Source organism: Pteropus medius, unplaced genomic scaffold, assembly GCF_902729225.1.
Source record: "Pteropus medius unplaced genomic scaffold, Ma_sr-lr_union100, whole genome shotgun sequence".
In the NCBI taxonomy this organism is placed as follows: Eukaryota; Metazoa; Chordata; class Mammalia; order Chiroptera; family Pteropodidae; genus Pteropus; species Pteropus medius.
This window is the reverse complement of record NW_024354500.1, coordinates 27,754,671-27,773,607: the sequence shown is the minus strand read 5'-3', so window position 1 is coordinate 27,773,607 and position 18,937 is coordinate 27,754,671. Positions and strand designations below refer to the sequence as shown.

General features: G+C 37.0%; 1 pseudogene; it reads right to left on the bottom strand.

Moving 5' to 3' along the window:
- Positions 1–3,902: 3,902 nt before the first annotated feature.
- LOC120595056 (60S ribosomal protein L4-like) overlaps positions 3,903–18,937 on the bottom strand; it is a 28,083-nt pseudogene continuing 13,048 nt past the window's right edge.

Sequence of the window (18,937 nt, the reverse complement as noted above, 5' to 3'; positions counted from 1 at the left end):
TATCATCTATCATCCATCTAGCCATCTACATATTTACATATATAATTTATTTGAAGTATATCTTGTATGTTGTATAGAATTAATGATAATTCTTCCAATCATTCAGTTTCTCTATACCATTTATTAATATTTTTATATTTTCTCCCAATGATTTGAGATATTATCTTTATCATCAAATAAATTTACATATGCACTTGTGTCTATTTCTGGATAGTTTCTCTTGTTCAGTTGTTCCGATACTATATATTGTTTTTCTTGGATACCAAACAATTTTAAATATAGTTTTATAATAATATTTTAATACTTATTTGAGTTAGTTGCCGTCACTTTTTCTTCTTCTTTAGGGCTTCTTGGTGATTTTTTCTTGTTCATTTTTGAGAAATGCATATAGATTTATTAACAACTCAATACATTTACAGGGAAAGTTGGAAATTACATATAATTTATATTTATTGATCACTCTGTGTCAGTCATTGAACTAAGCACAAGTGTATCAAACTTGAGGGAATGTGCTGAAGTTCAGTGCAATCATTATTTCTAGTTCACTAGATAGGTACTCACTAACAATAGAGGGCTTATCTGTAATGTCATATAAGAATGCTTGAGAGGTGATCAGTATGGAGCAGTTGTCCTATATTTTTGTTTTCTTTTTAATTATGGTTAAAAGAATAACAAAATTTATCATTTTACCCATTTCTAAGTGTACAGTACAATGTTAAGTATATTCACATTGTAGTGCAATGGATCTCCAAAATTTTTCCATCATGCTTTTTATTTTTCAATCTTAACTTTATAATCAACTTATATGTATCTGGGGAAAAACTGATTGATGCAAAATTAATGAGAATTGATATCTTTATGATATTTAATCTTCCTACCGAAAAATATTCTTCTCCTTTTACTTGTTCAAATCTACTGTTTTATATTTTAGAATATAAAAATTTTCCTCATATAAGTTTACATGTTTTTTGTTAACCTTATTACTAAGGAGTTTTCTTTTCTGTTGTTTCTATAAGTTGTGTCTTCTCTCTCATTATATCGCCTAACTGGTTATTGTTTGTACATATGAAAGCTATTGATTTTTATATATTAATATTAGTTTCATTTCTAAATTCTCTTATTATTTCTAGTGGTTTTCTCCATCTATTCTCTTGGGCTTTCTAGATATACAATTATATCATCTGCAAATAGAAATAGTTTTTTTTCTTTGAAAGTTTTATACCTTTGCTTCATTTTGCCTTTTGTATCTTATGTCTAATGTTTGTCCAGTATTTTAGGTCTATCTTATTTTAAACTCCACAAATTAAATATTACTTTATATCATACCTTCAAAACAATGGTATGATGTTTTAAAAACTATTTAGGATTAATTCTTACTTCAGTGTGTTTTAAACACTTTTTCTTAATGTAAGTACTTAAGTTTAATATAAGCATTTATTATATTATTATTTGTATATGGATTTCAGATTTTTATTTCTTCCTGGTTAAAGATTTCTATAACATATGTTTATTAACATATAGTGAATTTATTCATCCTTAAAAATGCTTCGTGACTTAAAGAAGTTACTTGATATCTTAACTTCTTTCTCAACTGTAGAAAGCCTTTAATTCCAGACATAACCTTGCACCTTACACCTTTTTTGCCCAATATTTTAGGTTTATCTTATTTGAAACCCTAACATTTAGATATTATTACTCTATATAGAGATATTTCAGATTTATTATTATGTTATCAATATCTTTGCTCACCATTTTTATATTTTAAGCTTTTTTTTCTTTTATTTTCTGAAGTATTTCCTATACAAGTTTATTAAGTGAAGATCTTTTGATGGTCATTTTCTTATTTGTAAAATAGACTAATAATAATAGTTCATAGAAAAGTTTTGATGGTTAAATTGGATAATCTGTGTAACACTTGATGCAGTGCCTTACACATACTTCATGGTCATTGTTGGTTATTATTCTGACAAGATGGGAACCAGACTGGAGTTGGGAACAATGACAAAATCTGTTTTAAGCATTCTGACCTTTAGGTGAAGATGAGAGATCTCATGGATTAGAAAAATTAGATTAGGATTCAGGTGAAAGGGTTGGGCCCAGAGGAAGGGCAGGGAAATAAAGCCTTTCGTGGACATTTTTATGACTACTATAGTACTATCATCTTCTTTTCTCTCTCTCCTGTCAGACTGTGACTATTTTATGTCTCCTAGATGTGGCTAGTGCAATTTAGAAACTCAATTTTAAATTTTATTTGCTTTTAAGTACATGGAATTGTATCTGCACATCGTAGGCTTTTAAGAAATATCTATGAATGAACAAACTGAACTCACCAAGAGACCAAATGTAACAAGAGAATAAAAAATTAAACACTTAAATATTTTAGAGAACTGTGGCCAATTACTACCTGATCATATACTTTTTAAGTAATGACACAGTTCAAATGAACACTTTGGCATACTTTGTGAAATAGATAAAAGGCATCAGTTTTATGCTAAAAGTTTGGTGTATTAGAGGTACTCTGAAATATTAAAAATAAAAGCATTCTCGAATGGGTGCTGTGTTTTAATTCCAATTAATACAGTCTTTTTGTTTCTTCTCATTATTTGTATTTTTAAGACAACCCCTATGCTTTTGAAAGTTTGAAGACTATAAAAGTCATATGAAAGGCACAAAAGAAATTACCCAGCACTCCTCCCGCCTCCTAGCAAATTTTCCTCTCTCAAGAGGTACACATCAGAGAATTCTATTAATGGTCGACAAGGAGGCAGTCTAGTCAGTGTGACGTGGCTTCTCCATTTGGTGACACTTTTCTATAGCATTCTTCATCCTATCTCGTTTGACACTTTGGAACAGATGCCAAGTCCTTTCTTGCTCTCTGTAAACAAGGCTGTCACTCACAGAGCATTCCTCTTACCTCAGGTAGGAAATGAGGTTAATGACTTTGGAAATGGAAAACAGAGCAACCATCAAAAGGACTTTTAATACCAGGAGAATTACAGGAGAGTAATTGAATCAAATAAAATAAGAATATAAATAGACCGTATTACAAGCTGCATTTGTTAAAAGGTTTCATATCAGTTGATGTTTTGGGTTGCCTGGGAAGAGTGATAAAAAGAAATAAAATAGGTTGAAAATTGTTACCCTTGAGAAGCTATTTCTGATTTTTTGGCAGGATTCCCCTGTGGCTGCTGATACCCAGATAGTATGTCTCATTCCTGCCTTCTTTTCAACTTCAATTCTGCTTTACAAGTGAGACTTCTGATAGTTTTTACCCCCTTCGAGTATCTTTGATTTATCATTTAATTTTAGTGGTTAAAAAAATGAGACAAGCTTCTGCATCTGACATTTTTACTCTTCTGATAGTTGGCCTTTTAAGGTCAAATACTCTCAGAAGAATCAAGAGCATTTGAGGGGGTACAGATCTTGGTCAATCTGAATCAAAAGGTGCTGGAAACAGGAATTAATAGAAAAGAATTTTTAAGAAATAAACACAACCTGATATATGCATATACAATATGTGGCTGGTGGAGATGGGAATATAATAATTTTGCATTATCATGTTTTGTAAACTTTTAAAATGCAAGGCATACTGATAACATATATACCTTTTGCAAAAGAGCGCCCTGTTTGCTTATAAAAATATTTTCATTTTGTAATTCTTCCCCCCCCGCCTTTTTTTTTGATCAGGTTTTTATTCAAAATTAGGTGTCCAAAGTGATTTGACAAAATAAACAAATTTAAGTTCATGCCACAGGCTTTTCTTCTGTGGTGGGTTTCTTTTCTGCAGGCTTATTCTCAGCTGGTTTCTTGGTAGCTACAGACTATTTTCCCACCAAAGGCTTCTTCTGCCTCATAATACTAACAACCTCCTTTCCTTTCTTCCCTACTACTGGCATGTTGTCTCAAACCCCCCTCTCATCTGATTTGGCTTCTAGCTCTGCTGCTGCTTTATCCACCTGGGGCTTGTGGTTCTTGGCCTGGTGAAGAATGATGTTTAGGCACAAGGTTGCTGCATATGGGCTTAGCTTCAACATGATTCTCAGGTTTTTCAGTGGAGTCTTTTTTAGAACTCTGCAATGAATCTTCTTGCATGGTACTTGGCGGGCTCTTTGAATCTCTGGGCTTTTCAAGATTCTACTAAGGTCTGTATTGAGCATCTTGTACAAGAGAAGGTTGTAGTTACTCTTGAGAGAGACAGCTTTACACCAAATGCCACACATTATCTGGCTTGCAGAAAGCATTTTCAGTCCCAACGCAGAAATTGCCCACACGCCCACCAGGAACAAGTTTCAAAATGTTGTTTTTCCAGAGATGTTTCTGAAGGCTTTGATGATGCCGTTGTCCTCATTATAGATGATGCAAGGTCTTTTGAACTGGATACGATGCCAGTTTCTCATTTTGCCCTTGCCAGCTCTAATTCACTGAGAGCCATGAGCTTTTTTGATGTACTCCAGGCTTTAAGTTACTTAAGAAGCAAAACAGCTTCCTTGGTCTTCTTATAGTCTTCAACTTTATCTTTAACCACTAAAGGAAGTTCAGGAACTTTTTCAATCCGATGACCTTTAGACACGACCAGTGCTGGTAAGGCAAGGCAACCAGGGCTGAACAGATGGCATATGGCTTCTGTGTTGTGTTCACTCTGCGGTGCCAACAATGCCAGGTTTTTATTGGTGCAAATATGTGGCCCCCATGACACATATTGACAAAAGCATCCTGGCCAGAACAATGAGTCCCAGTACTTCAAAATCTGGGAATTCGAGTCACAGCTCTGCCAGTACCCCATGAATCAGTACTGATCTGATGACCTGCTAATTCACTGAAAACACGGGGCTGTCTATTGTTTCTGTGCAAGTTGGTGTGAGCAAAGTTCACAATATCTGGTCAAATGGGAGCCTTGAACGCAGCAGGCAAAGTGATATTTTTGCCAGATGATTCCCCTTTTCAGAGTACACTGATATCAGTGGACAAGCACACACCACGGTAGGGAGAGGAGATGGCCACACTCTTCTTAACCTGATGGCTCCCACATAAAAACTGATTTCGTAACTCTTAAACTGAATAGTCTTTGATTCTATGACTCTCACATAGCATCATCATCATTATTAATTCAACGAATTCTAACAAGAGGTTTGGTATATTCAGAACACTTTTCTAGACAGTGAGTTTAGAATGAAGAATGAAGACATGGTGGTTTGCTTATGGAGTTTACAAGGGTAGAGATGCAGTAGACAAATAAATACATTTACAATGAATTTGGATTACAAATTAGAGGGAAAACTGAAAAAGGGAGCTATTGCCGTTTTACAAGTGAAAGATAGTGGTGGCTTATACTAGGTTGTGGCATTGGACATAAAGTGCTTGGATTTAAGACACATTTTGGAGGTAATCTCTAGAGCAGCAGTCCTTGACCTTTTTAGTGCCAGGAACTGGTGCTCCTATGAGAATCTGATACCTGATGATCTGAGGTGGAGCTGAGGCGGTGATGTTAGCACCGGAGAGCGGCTGCAAATAGAGATGAAGCTTTACTGGCTGCCCTGCCACTCAGCTCCTGCTGCGTGGCCCGTTTCCTAACAGGCCATGGACTGCTACTGGTCTGCAACGGGGGAAGGGGGAGGTTGGGGACCCTTGTGCTAGAGGACTTGCTGTTGCATTGAGTATGGACAAAGGATAAGGGAGAGGGAGAAATTATAGGTAACACTCCAGTTAGTTTTGGGCTTGAGTATCTAGGTGGATAGGGACACCCAGAGGATTAATTTGTTTGAGAATAAAGAGTTCTGCTTTAGACATGTTAAATATAATATGTATGCATGGCAAGTAGAGATCCCAAGATGACAGTTGAATAGCTAAATCTGGAGGCATAAATATGGGAATTTTGGCATTTATGTGGACTTTCACTTATTGGGAGTAACTTTCAGGAGAAAGATGTCCTTGGACTGAGCCCTGAGAAACAGAAACATTTGGAAAGCAGATGGAAGAGAAGGAGTTAGGAGGCTGAATGGAAACAGCCAGAGGAGGAGAAGGAAGACTATGAGACTGTGGTGTTTAGAAACCAAGGGAGGAGAGGACTTTAAGGAGTGATTACCAGATTGAATGTGAGATGAATAAAATGAGGATAAGAAAATGTCCAATGGAAATGAGAAAATATGTGGTATTTAGTATTAATTGATAAAAGTAGTATCAGTGAAATGATGGAGTCAAAATCCAACCAGAATGAGTTAAGGCAAAAATTAAAGATAGCAAAACAGAGAAACCAAGAATCAATATGTTCTTTGAAGAGTTTTGCTCAGGAAAGAGATCAGAGAAATGGGACAGTAGCCAGAAGGGAATATGGGATTAAGAGAAGGTATTTTCAGAGAGCTGGTATCAAGGCATATTGATATACTTCTGGGATTGATATAGAGAGGGGGAAACTAGTGATCTAGGAAAGAGAGAGTAGAAAATTCAGAAAGTAAAATCCTTGAATATTTAAGAGGAGATGAGGTACAAAGGATATTTGAAGATATTGACTATAAATAAGAGCACGGGTAGGGTTTCCATTGTAGATACAGATGTGGATTAGTTGGTAGATTTGATGGAAGGAAAGTGAGGAAGTCCTTGTCTGATTGCTTCTATTTTCTTAGTGAAGTCACTGAGAATGATGATATCAGTAGAGGGGAGGAGACTGAGAGCCAAGTGCTGGAGTTTTCAGTAAATGAGGGGAAGAGGCCAGAAGGACAGGGGATGTCAATAACAGTAAACTTTCCGTGACTATATTATTTCTTCTCTTCTTGCATTTTGCTTCTGTAATGTAGAGGATAAAATATGCTGATTTCTTCTCCAATTTTCCCTCTTGTCTGGATCTCTGTCAGTAATATTGTAAGGCTCTTGGGAAATTGGATCAGAATGGATTTAGCAACATGGGTGGAATTGTTTGCAGATAGCACAAAGAACAGGAGGTAGTTTCCACAGTACCAGTCTCTTTCAATAAATGTTTGGAGTATCCACCAGAATAAACATGATATGATTGGATTTAATTATATTGGTAGCAAAAGCAGTAACAATTGACCTAAGAAGTTATTCTACTTTAAAATGCTATACCCTGCTTTCATTGAGTAGCAGAAAACTAATCAGATAGAAAAAAACCCACACAATAATGTTGATATTTAATTTTCTTTTCCTTAAATGGAGAAATGTAAATCAAAGTTTTGCTTATAGTGGTTAGGGTTTGAATTTTAACTCAGTGCAGCCTGGAAAATCATTGTAAATATTTAACATTTCCCCAGAAAAGAAGTATCTTTTAGAGTGGAAAGAGCATAAATGGCGTATTAGTTATATTACTGCATAACAAACTTCCTCCAAACCTGGTAGCTTAAACCTATTTATTATCTCACTATTTCTATGAGGCAGGAATTCAGAAGTAGCTTAGCTGGTTAGTTCTGGCTCATGGTCTCTGATGAGGTTGTAATCAAGTTGCCAGCTGGGGCTGTAGTCGCATCTGAAAACTCAACTAGGGGAGAATATGCTTCCAAGTTAACTCGTGTGATTATTTGTAGCCTCAGTTCAACACATGCACCTCTCCTTAGGCTGCTTGCATATCATCATGACATTCAGCTAGCTTCCCCCAAAATGAGTAATGGAAAATAGAGGAGAGGACTACATCAGGGTGTAAATACCAGAGGGAATAAATCAGTGGGGTCCACCATGGAGGCTGGCTATCACAGATGGTGTGTTAGGTTTCTACAACACACAATATCTTCATCACTTGGCTGTGTGATCTTGGAAAAGTTAGCTAACATTTTTGAGATGCATTTATCTCATCTGGTGGGTCTCTATTAAGCTTTATTTCTTTAAAAAATTATTGGCTTATTCCCTAAACCTATTTGCACAGATGGTTAAAAAATAAAATTACAGTTCTCATCTACCTTCTTAATTACTGTTTAATGTTGCCATCAACAAATTTGGCAAGGTTACACGAGATTTATAAGGGAATACAGTAGAACCCTTACTTGCAATCTCATTTTTTGTGGTTTCAGTTACCCACCATCCACTGTGGTCCAAAAATATTAAACAAAAAAATCCAGAAATAAAAAATTCATACATTTTAAATTGCATTCTGTTCTGAATGGCATGATAAAATCTTGCATCATTCCACTCCCTCCCTCCTAGAATGTGAATCATCCTTTTATCTAGTGTGCCCAAGCTATACATACTATCTGCCTGTTAGTTACTTAGTAGCTGTGGTTATGAGATTGAATATTGAATATTGCGCTATCACAGTGCTTGTGTTCAAGTAACCCTTATTTATTTTTATAATTGTTATATTATTAGTTATTGTTGTTAATCTCTTACTGTGCCTAAATTATAAGTTAAACTTTATTTTAAGTACAGATCTATCTATCTATCTATCTATCTATCTATCTATCTATCTATCTATCTATCTATCTATATATAGTATATATAGCATTTGATACTATAGTGGTTTCAGGCATCTACTGGGGGTCTTGGAATGTATCCTCCTCTAATAAGAAGGGATTACTATATATACTAGTTAATCAGTCATAGAGAAGAGTTCTAAAACTTTGATATTTTAAAGTAGAAGATTCAAATAGACATTAGAGAATTGGAAGAGGTCATATTCAGGCTACTAATTACCTTTTTAAAAAATAACAACTGTTTCTCAATAATTCACCCATTTAAAGTGTACAATTGAATGTTTTTTAATACAGTCACAGAGTTGTGCAACCATCATCATAATTGATTTTCGAACAGTTTTATTCCTCCAAAAGAACCCCTATAACTATTAGCAGACACTCCTCAATCATCGCACCCTAGTTATAGGCAACCAGTTATCTACTGTCTCTATAGATTTGCCTATTTTGGACATTTCTTATAAATCTATCATGCAATAGGTATTCTATTCTGATTATCTTATTTCAGTTAGTGAGTTTTCAAGGTTCATCCATGTTATATGTATTGATATTTTCTATTGCTGAATAATATTCCATTGCATGAATACACCACATTCTACTCACTCATTCAACAGTTAATGGACATATGTGTCGTTTCCACTTTTTGGTTGTTATGAGTAATGATGCTATGAACATTTATGTACAAATTTTTGTGTGGACATATGTTTTCATTTCTCCTGGATGGGTACTTAAGAGTGGAATTGCTGGTTCATATGGTAACTCTATGTTTAACATTTTGAGGAAATGCCAAACTGTTTTCCAAAGCAGCTGCATCATTTTGCATTCTTCCCAGCAATGTGTGAGGGCTCTAATTTCTCTCTGTCCTTGCCAACTGTTTTGTCTGTCTTTTCTATAATAGTCATCCTAGTGAGTATCTCCTTGCGTTTTCCTAATAGCTAATAATGTTGAGCATCTTTTCATGTGCTTATTGGCCATTTGTATATCTTCTTTGGAGAAATGTTTATTGAAATCCTTTACCCATTTTTAAATTGGATTATTTGTATTTTTATTGTTCAATTGTAAGAGTTCTTTATATATCCTGGATCCAAGTTCTTTATAAGAGTTGGTGTCCTATGGTGGTAGAGAACATAAAATTAAGATTCAATATCACATGCTGCCTTGACATCTGGAAATTTGGAAGGGCATTGAATGGCCTAGGTTCTCATTCACTCCTCACTCTGCTCTCATTTATAAGGTCCCCTAGCCAAACAACTCTCCTTAACAGAACAAATGTGGTTCTTGCTTATTCTTGAGTAGTAGGTTTCAATTTCCTGCCAACCCATAAATAAGCCAACAACAACTTTTTTTGAGAACCAGGGGGTGTCCCACCCTCTTCATACTACAAAGTTGGTCTCCACAGCTCCTGGCTGTCCACTCTTTCCTTAGTGCAACTCCCATGTGGCCCTACATGGCATGGTGTCCTCTCCCAGGCTGTGAGTGTACATGACTTATAAATTACTGTCAATCTCATCTGTTTTGTGTTGACTGTATGTTTGGCCATCCCTATAACTCTAGGGCAGGAATCCTTCCCTCACTAATGATGCAAAGAGAAGCAATCAAAGCATATAATTTGAAAATATTTTTCCTTTTCTGTGCCATCTTTCACTTTCTTGATGGTTTTGCAGGACAAAAGTTTGCAGGACAAAAGTTTTTAATTTGATAAAGTTCCATTTATCATTTTGTTTTGTTTTGGTCACTTATGCTTTTGGTGCCATACCCAAGAAGACTTTGCTTAACCCAAGCTTCCAAAAATTTACTCTTATGTATTCTAAGAGTTTTATAGTTTTTGTTCTTATATTTAGACCTATGATCCATTTGGAGTAAATTTTTATTTGTGGTGTAAAAAATGGTTTCAATTTCATTCCTTTGCATGTGGATATCCAGTTAGTTGTTCAGCACCATTTGCTGAAAAGAGTATTTTTTTCTCATTGCATTATCTTGATGCCCCTGTCAAAAATTTCTCAATATCTTTTGAAAAGTTTTTTTCTGTATTTAGAGAAATTTTTATTTTTGAGTCTTATATCCTCAGTGTAGAGTCAAGTTTATAACTTCTCTTGCAGCTAAAATGTGGCATGTGTCCTAGGAGTCAGCCATCAAATGTACCCATGAGAGACTATGATACAGATGGGAGCAATATGAGCAAATGGGCCCAGGTATAGCCTCCTGCTTGCTGGTGTAGTGGTGTCAGTGAATACAGTGGTTGTCTATAGTCTTGATGGTGCTTTAGCAATAGTGATTGTTCTTTAACAGGCCAGCTACACCACAGTTTTTGACACTGTACCCAAGGTCAGCCTTGGGCCTTGTTCTCTAAGTTTCCCAATTACACTTCCATGGATTATCAAATATATTTTTATTTTATCAGCCAGTGTTTACATCCTTACAATCAAAAGTCTGACTGAACACATGCTAAGAAGAGATAAAGCAGAATTCCAGGAAATGACCTACACTTTAATTTTGCATATAGAATGGCTTTTGAAATAGAGATGTGGAGGACATTCTTACAAACAGTAGTACCTCTTTTAAGCCAGTCTGATGCAAATGTCAGTGTTCTGTCCACTGCTAAATTAAAGACAAGTAGTGGGCTCCCCAATCCAAATTTGCATGTACATTTTATACTTTCATCTCTGACCAATTCTGTTCCATTGTCTTCCTTCTCCCGATTCTTACCTCTATTCCATAGTTAGGCGTGTATGTTGTTCTTGGACCTGGTTGCATAGTAGACTCTCTGGTTTGACTTGCATCTCCTCCTTGAGGAATGAGACCCAGACCAATCTCTTTCTGACTTATCATATCTGAATTAGCCTGTTGATTATCTCCTTAGGATCTAATTCCTGGTTCCAGGTAGCTAGGCAGGTTAAAGTTTGTACCTGCCTAGCCCAGGTCATACCATTTTACTCTAGTTCTTTGGATTCAGGGGCATGATAGTTGCTACATGCAGTAGAGATAAGTCATGTCTCATGGAAAACATCACCTGAAGGAGGCAGAACACCTACATTTGAGGAGAGATAGTAGCTCTGGTGAAAGGTGGTAAGAAAGCAGTGCAATAAGTCACTCAGCACTTACAGAGCCTCTTTTCTATATTTTCCTTGAGGGGGATCTCTAGTTCTACTCCAATTTCTTTGTCTTGGAAAAAGTATTGGGTAAACTAGACAAATGGCTTTACTTCTTCATGGAGGTGCAAAATCCTTAAGAAGCAGAGTCCACCATTTGTTAATGAATTTAAAGGTTTGACTTTTTTAATGTCCTGTCTGTGAGAGGATTAGACTAAATATACCACCAGAGTCTTCTATTCTCTAGAAATACCATATTCCACACTTTTATTTCTCTTCACCACAAAATTCTTACTCCAGGGCTCTAGAGCCACTTGTATTGGCAACCTTAATAGCTATGAAGAATAATCTGGGGATCAGCTGGGGTGGGGTGGGAGTGGAGGAGGAGATTTCTCAAAGGACCTTATGAAACAGCCAGTATTGTCCTGTAGTGGTTGCTGGGTAATGCACACTAATGGTTCCTTATATGGAGATGTATTGCATAGTCTCTATCAATCCTGGAGAATTGAATTCTACTGTCATTTTTCTTTTCGCCTCATAGATGATCAGGTTAAATCTTCGCCTATGTTGTTAAAAACTAGAATCAGTATGAACAGTGTCATTGAGAAAAGTTAGACATTTTTGAGAGCATGAACCAAGAAAAGTAGATTGGTAAAAGTAGTGTGAAATGGTCTCTATCAAAATCATTACGTTTGATAGGTTTTTCTAAGGCATTAACCTCAGAGATGTCTTTGAGAGATGTTTTCAAGATATAGCACTCTTATAAAAGAAGACAGCACAGTCAGTGGACTAAAAAATGGAATGGGAGCTAGAAAGACCACATTTGAAATTTTATTTCCATACTGAATTTGAGGTACAGTGGCAAAGTCACTTCGGCCATCACTGCCTCAATTTTACTATCTGTAAATGGGAACATAGCTTCTTGTATAGTTTAATAGTTTATCATTTCATCATATTACAGAATCATTATACATTTATTCAGGAAAAATGCAGATGGGTGACTTTTGGAAGATGGTGGGCTAGGGCAGGATTTGCTTCCTCCCAGAACCACATTAAAATTACAACCAAATTATAGAACAATCACCTTGGAGAACCACCTGAAGTCTAGCTGATCATAACACATACGTCTGAGGATATAAAGAAAAAGCCACATCAAGACCAGGAGAAGAGGTAGAGACGTGAAATGGGCTGGTCCTGCACAAGTGCGTGGTGGTTGAGTACCAGAAGGGAGCATGTGGCTGCAGAGGCCCTCCTGAAGGAACAGGAGCCCTGGCTGCCGAGGCCCCCCTGAAGGAACAGAGGCCCTGGCCCCACATAGAAGCTCCCTATCCAAGGGTTCCAGTCCTGAGAAGAGTTCTGATAAGTTCTTACTGTAAAAACCAGTGAAGATTCTGGTTGTCTGAGTGAGACAGAAGGAACCTGAAAACTCAGATGCCCCTCTTAAAGGGTCCGTGCATAAACTCACTAGCATGCAGACACTCGCCTTGGGTTCCAGTGGAGGGTCAGCAGTTCGGGAGGTGCAAGAAACATATGAGGAAAGATTGAGTTGTGTGGCGCTGGGGCAAGGACTGGAGGGACAACTACCATTGTTCCTTTGTTGGTTCCCTCTCCAGGACAGTCACCTGACAGGCACTTTCTTACTTGTGTTGATCCCTCCCCATGCCTGGCCAATTCTGAAGCTGCATTGGCCCGGTAAGATCGGCTACTCCATCTTGTGTCTTCTTGGGACCCTGCCCCATCCAACCCACAAATTCTCCATGGTGGGCCCATTGCCAGGAGGCAAACCCCACCCTGCACCTTCCCTGGGCCGGCAGGCAGTGGTCTTCAGCTCGCCAGCCCACACATTTTGTGGGAGACTTTTGGTGGTGGGTCACTGGTTCTAACCTGAGCTGCAATGTCTCTTGGGTGGATTGTGGGGGTCTACGGGCCTGAGGTGGATGGTGACTGGCCTGGCTGGGATCTGTGACTTTTGTGGGAGCCTGCAGACTTAACAGTGGAAACAATTCTGAATCTGCATTGGCCTGATGGGATTGGCTTGCTTCACCCCGTGTCTCCCTAAGACCTCACCCCACTCAAACCACAAATTGCCTGTAGCAAGCTCGTTCCTGAGCATCCAGCTCCATCATGTGCTTTCCCTGAGTAGCGAATTTGATAGGAAACAGTAGCCCCCAGCTTCACAGCCCATGCACAGTCCATACATACTGGGAGAGACTTTTGGTAGTGAGCCATAAGCCCTCCCCTGAGCTACAACATTTCATGAACAGATCTCAGGCATCTGTGGGCCCAAGGTGGGCAGCGGATGGCCTTACTTACTGTGATCTGAGAGTTTTACATGGAGCCACAGATTCAGTACTGGCACGAAATCTGAATCTATACTGGTCAGGTGAAATCTGCTTGCTTTACCCCATTGACTTTCTAGGTCCCTGCCCCACCCAGTTCACATATGACCAAAAGGCTCTTCTAGCTGCAGATGGTTAGCCTCAGGCCTCGAAATTTACTGGTCCTTTTGCTAAGCCAACCCAGGCCCAGTACTGGGGGTAACTGGACCTCAGCTCATAGCATGGTCTCTCCTACTTGCCTCCAGATCCAGCATAGGCAGCAACCATCCCTGATTGCTTTGTAGCTCCTACCAGGTAGCTCCACGCAATCAAAGGCAGCAGCTGATCTTGGCCTACACAGGAGTCCCTTCCAAGGGGCCACAGAACCAATATACCTGGAGGCTGGTGTCAGATCACAATAGAGCACAACTGGACTAGCCCCATAAGTGGCACACCCAAAGCTTGCTCTCAACAGGTACACAAGCCTGCTGGGGTGAATCCCACTCTGAGGGGCCAAGTCCCACACAGCAACTTGTAACCTGTGAGTATGGCTAGTCTCTATAGACAGTCAGCCCAAGAGTCAATCCCATTCACTAACATGCTAACAGCAATCAAGGTTTAGCTACAGAGGGGAACACACATAACCTCCACAAGGAACGCACCCATAGCCCCTGGCTCAGGTGATCAGGGAGACTGTGCCACTGGGCCAGAGAGGACACCTACCACATAAGACCACCTGGCCAAGGCTGGGAGACATAACAGGTCTTCTTAATACATAAAAATGAACCCAGAGAGGCAAGTAAAATGAGAAAACAAAGAAACATGTCACAAATGAAACAACAGGAAAAAACTCCAGGAAAAAAAAAAACTAAGTGAAATGGAGGCAAGCAACCTACCAGAGAGAGTTCAAAATTCTGGTTATAAGGACGCTCAAAGAACTTAGGGAGAAAATAGATGATCTGAATGAGGACTTCAGCAGTGAGATAGTAAGCATAAAAAAGAACGTAGAAACCACACACACACACAAAAGAACCAGTTGGAAATGAAGACTACAATAACTGAAATGAAGAATACGGAAGAAATTATCAGTAGATTAGATGAAACAGAAGATTGAGTCAGTGAGTTGGAAGACAAAGTAGCAGAAAACACCCAATCAGAACAGCAAAAAGAAAAAGAATCCCCCCAAATGAGAAAAGTTTAAGAGACTTCTGGGACAACATCAAGTGTACTGACATCTATATCATAGGGGTACCAGAAGGAGAAGAGAGAGAGCAAGGGATTGAGAAGTTATCTGAAGAAATGATGATAAAAACTTCCTTAACCTGGCAAAGGAAATAGATATCCAAGTCCAGGAAGCACAGAGAGTTCCAAACAAGAGGAACCCAAACAGACCCACACCAAGACACAGCAAATTAAAATTCCAAAGGTTAAAGACAGAGAGAATCTTAAAAGCAGCATGAAAAAGGCAGCTAGTTACTTACAAAGGTACCCCTATAAGAATGTCAGTTGATTTTTAACAGAAACTGCAGGCCAAAAGGGACTGACATGAAACATTCAAAGTACTGAAAAACAAGAACCTAGAACCAAGACTACTCTGCCCAGGCAAGGCCATCAATTACAGTGAAAGATGAAATAAAGAGCTTCTCAGACAGGAAAAAGCTAAAGGAAGTCATCACTAGCAAGCCAGTATTACAAGAAACGTTAAGGGGATTTCTATAAAAAGAAGAAAGAAGAAAAAATCCATAACTATGAATAATAAAATGGCAATAACTATGTACTTATTAATAATCACTTTAAATGTAAATGATTTAAATGCCCCAATCAAAAGACATAGAGTAGCTGAATGGATAAGAAAATGAGACCCATACATATGTTGTCTATAAGAGACCCACTTCATATCAAATTTAATTGATATTTTCAAAGCATTTGACCCCAAAGCAGCAGAATATACAAACTAAAAGAGATAGAAAAAGATATATCATGCAAAGGAAAATGAAAAAAAAAAGCTGGAATAGCAATACTTATGACAGACAAAACAGACTTTAAAACAAAGGCTATAATAAGAGACAAGGGCAGTATATAATGAGAAAGGGATGGATACAACAAGAGGACATAACCCTAGTAAACATATTCATACCCAACTTAGAAGCAGTTATATATATAAAGTAACTATTGACTGACATAAATGGAGAGAGCAATAGTAATATACTCATAGTAGAAGACTTTAATACTCCATTGACACCAATGGCCAGATCTTCCAGACAGAAAATAAACAAGGAAACAATAATCTTAAATGATACACGAAACCAGATGAATTTAATTGATATTTTCAAAGCATTTGACCCCAAAGCAGCAGAATATACATTCTTGTCAAGTGCACATTGAAAATTCTCCAGGATAGACCACATATTAGGGCACAAAACAAATCTCAATAAATATAAGAAGATTGAAATCATATCAAGCATTTTCTCGACCACAATGGTTTGAAACTAGAAATCAACTACAAGAAAAAAATTGAAAAATACACAAACACATGGTGGCTAAGTAACATGCTACTAAACAATGAATGGGCTATCAATGAGATCAAGGAAGAATATCAAAAGATACCTAGAGACAAATGAAAATGAAAACACAAGACTTAAAATCTATAGGACACAATGAAAGCAGTCTTAAGAGAAATTTATAGTAGTACAGGCCTACCTCAAGAAACAAGAAAAATTTTAAATAAAAAAAATCTAACCTTACACTTAAAAGAACTAGAAAAGTGTAGCAAACAAAGCCCGAAGTGAGTAGAACGAAAGATATAAAGAGAAGAAATAAACAAAATATAGTCTAGAAAAACAGTACAAAAGATCAATGAAACCAAGAGCTGCATTTTTAAAAGGATAAACAAAATTGTAAACCTTTAACTAGACTTGTCAAAAAAAAAGAGAGAGGACCTAAAGAAAGAAAATCAGAAATGAAAGAGAAGTAACTACAGACTCCGCATAAATACAAAGGATTATAAGAAAATACAATGAGCAATTATATGCCAATAAGTTGGACCATCTGGAAGAAATGGACACATTCCTAGAACATACAATCTCCCAAAACTAAGTCAAGAAGAAACAGAAAATCTGAACTGATCAATTACCACCAACAAAATCGAATCAGGAATCAAACCGCGCCCCCCATCCCGCCGCCAAAAAAACCCAAAAGTCTAGGACTAGATGGCTTCATAGGTGAAATTTACCAGACATTCAAAGAAGAATTAATACCTATTCTTCTCAAACGATTCCAAAAAAATTCAAGAGGAGGGAAGGCTCCATAACTTTTCTTACAAGGCCACCATTACCCTGATTCCAAAACCAGACAAAGACATTACAAAAAACAAAGAAACAAACCCATAGGCTGATATTCCTGATGAACATCGATGAAAAAAAATCTTCAACAAAATATTAGCAAACCAAAATTCAACAATACATTAAAAATGTTATGCAGCACATGATATTTATTCCTGGTATGCAAGGTTGATTTAATATCCACAAATCAATTAATGTGATACGCCACATTAACAAATTGAAATATAAGTCACATGATCATATCAATAGATGCAAAAAAAGCATTTGACAAAATCCAGTATCAATTTATGATAAAAATTCTCAGCAAAGTGGGAATAGAGGGAACATACCTCACCATAATAAAGGACATATATAACAAAGCTACAGCTAACATCATATGCAATGGGAAAAAGCTAGAAGCATTTTCCTTAAGGTGAAGAACAAGACAAGGATGTCCATTTTCACCACTTCTGTTCAACATAGCATTGGAAGTGATAGCTACAGCAATCAGACAAGAAAGATAAATAAAATCCATCCAGATTGGAAAAGAAGAAGTAAAACTCATTATTTACAGATGACATGATACCATATAGAGAAACCTAAAGTTTCTACCAAAAACACTTTTAGAACTGATAAATGAATTCAGTAAAGTAGCAAGACACAAAGTTGATATTCAGAAATCGGTTGCATTTTTAAACATCAATTATGAACTATCAGAAAGAAAAATTAAGAAAACAACCCTATTTATAATTGCATTGAAGACAATAAAATACCTAGGAATCAAATTAACCAAGAAGGTAAAAGACTTTTTCTTGAAAAATTATAAGTCATTACAAAAAGAAATTGAAGAAGATACAAATAAATGAAAGCATGTACCATGCCCATGGGTAGAAAAAATCAATATCATGAAAATGTCCATAGCACCCAAAGTAATCTATTGGATCAATGCAATCACTATCAGAATCCCAATGGCATTTTTCACAGAACTATAATAAATAACCCAAAAATTTATATGGAAGCATAAAAGATCCTGAATAGCCACAGCAACCTTGAGAAAGAACAAAGTTGGAGGCATCACACTACCTGATATCAAACTATACTACAAGGCTACTATAATCAAAGCAGCATGGTACTGGCATAAAAACAGACACAGATCAATGAAACAGAATAGAGAGCCCGGGAATAATTAATCTATGACAGAGGAGGTAAGAATATTAAATATGGTAAAGATGGTCTCTTCAGAAATGGTGTTGGGAAAACTGGACAGATAAGTAAAAAAAAATTGAAACTGGACCACCTTCTTATACCATATACAAGAATAAACTCAAAATGGATTAAAGACTTCAATGTAAAACCCCAAATCATAAAACTTCTAGAAGAGTACATAGGCAGTAAACTCTCTGATATTGCTATTAGTAATTTTTTTCCTGATATATCTCCTCACGCAAAGGAAACAAAAAGAAAAAAGTAAACAAATGAGACTACATTAAACTAAAAGGTTTTTGCACAGCAAAGGATACTATCAACAAAATGAAAAGACAACCTACTGGATGCGAGAAGATATTTGACTGTGATACTTCTGATAAGGGGTTAATACCTAAAATTTATAAAGAATTCATACAATTCAACACTAAAAAAACCCCAAACAATCCAATTAAAAAATGTGCAGGTATTTCTCCAAAGAGGAAATACCGATGACCAATAGACATATAAAAAGATGCTCAAGGTCACTAACTCTCAGGGAAATGCAAATTAAAACCACAATGGCATATCATCATACACCTGTATGAAGGGCTATCATC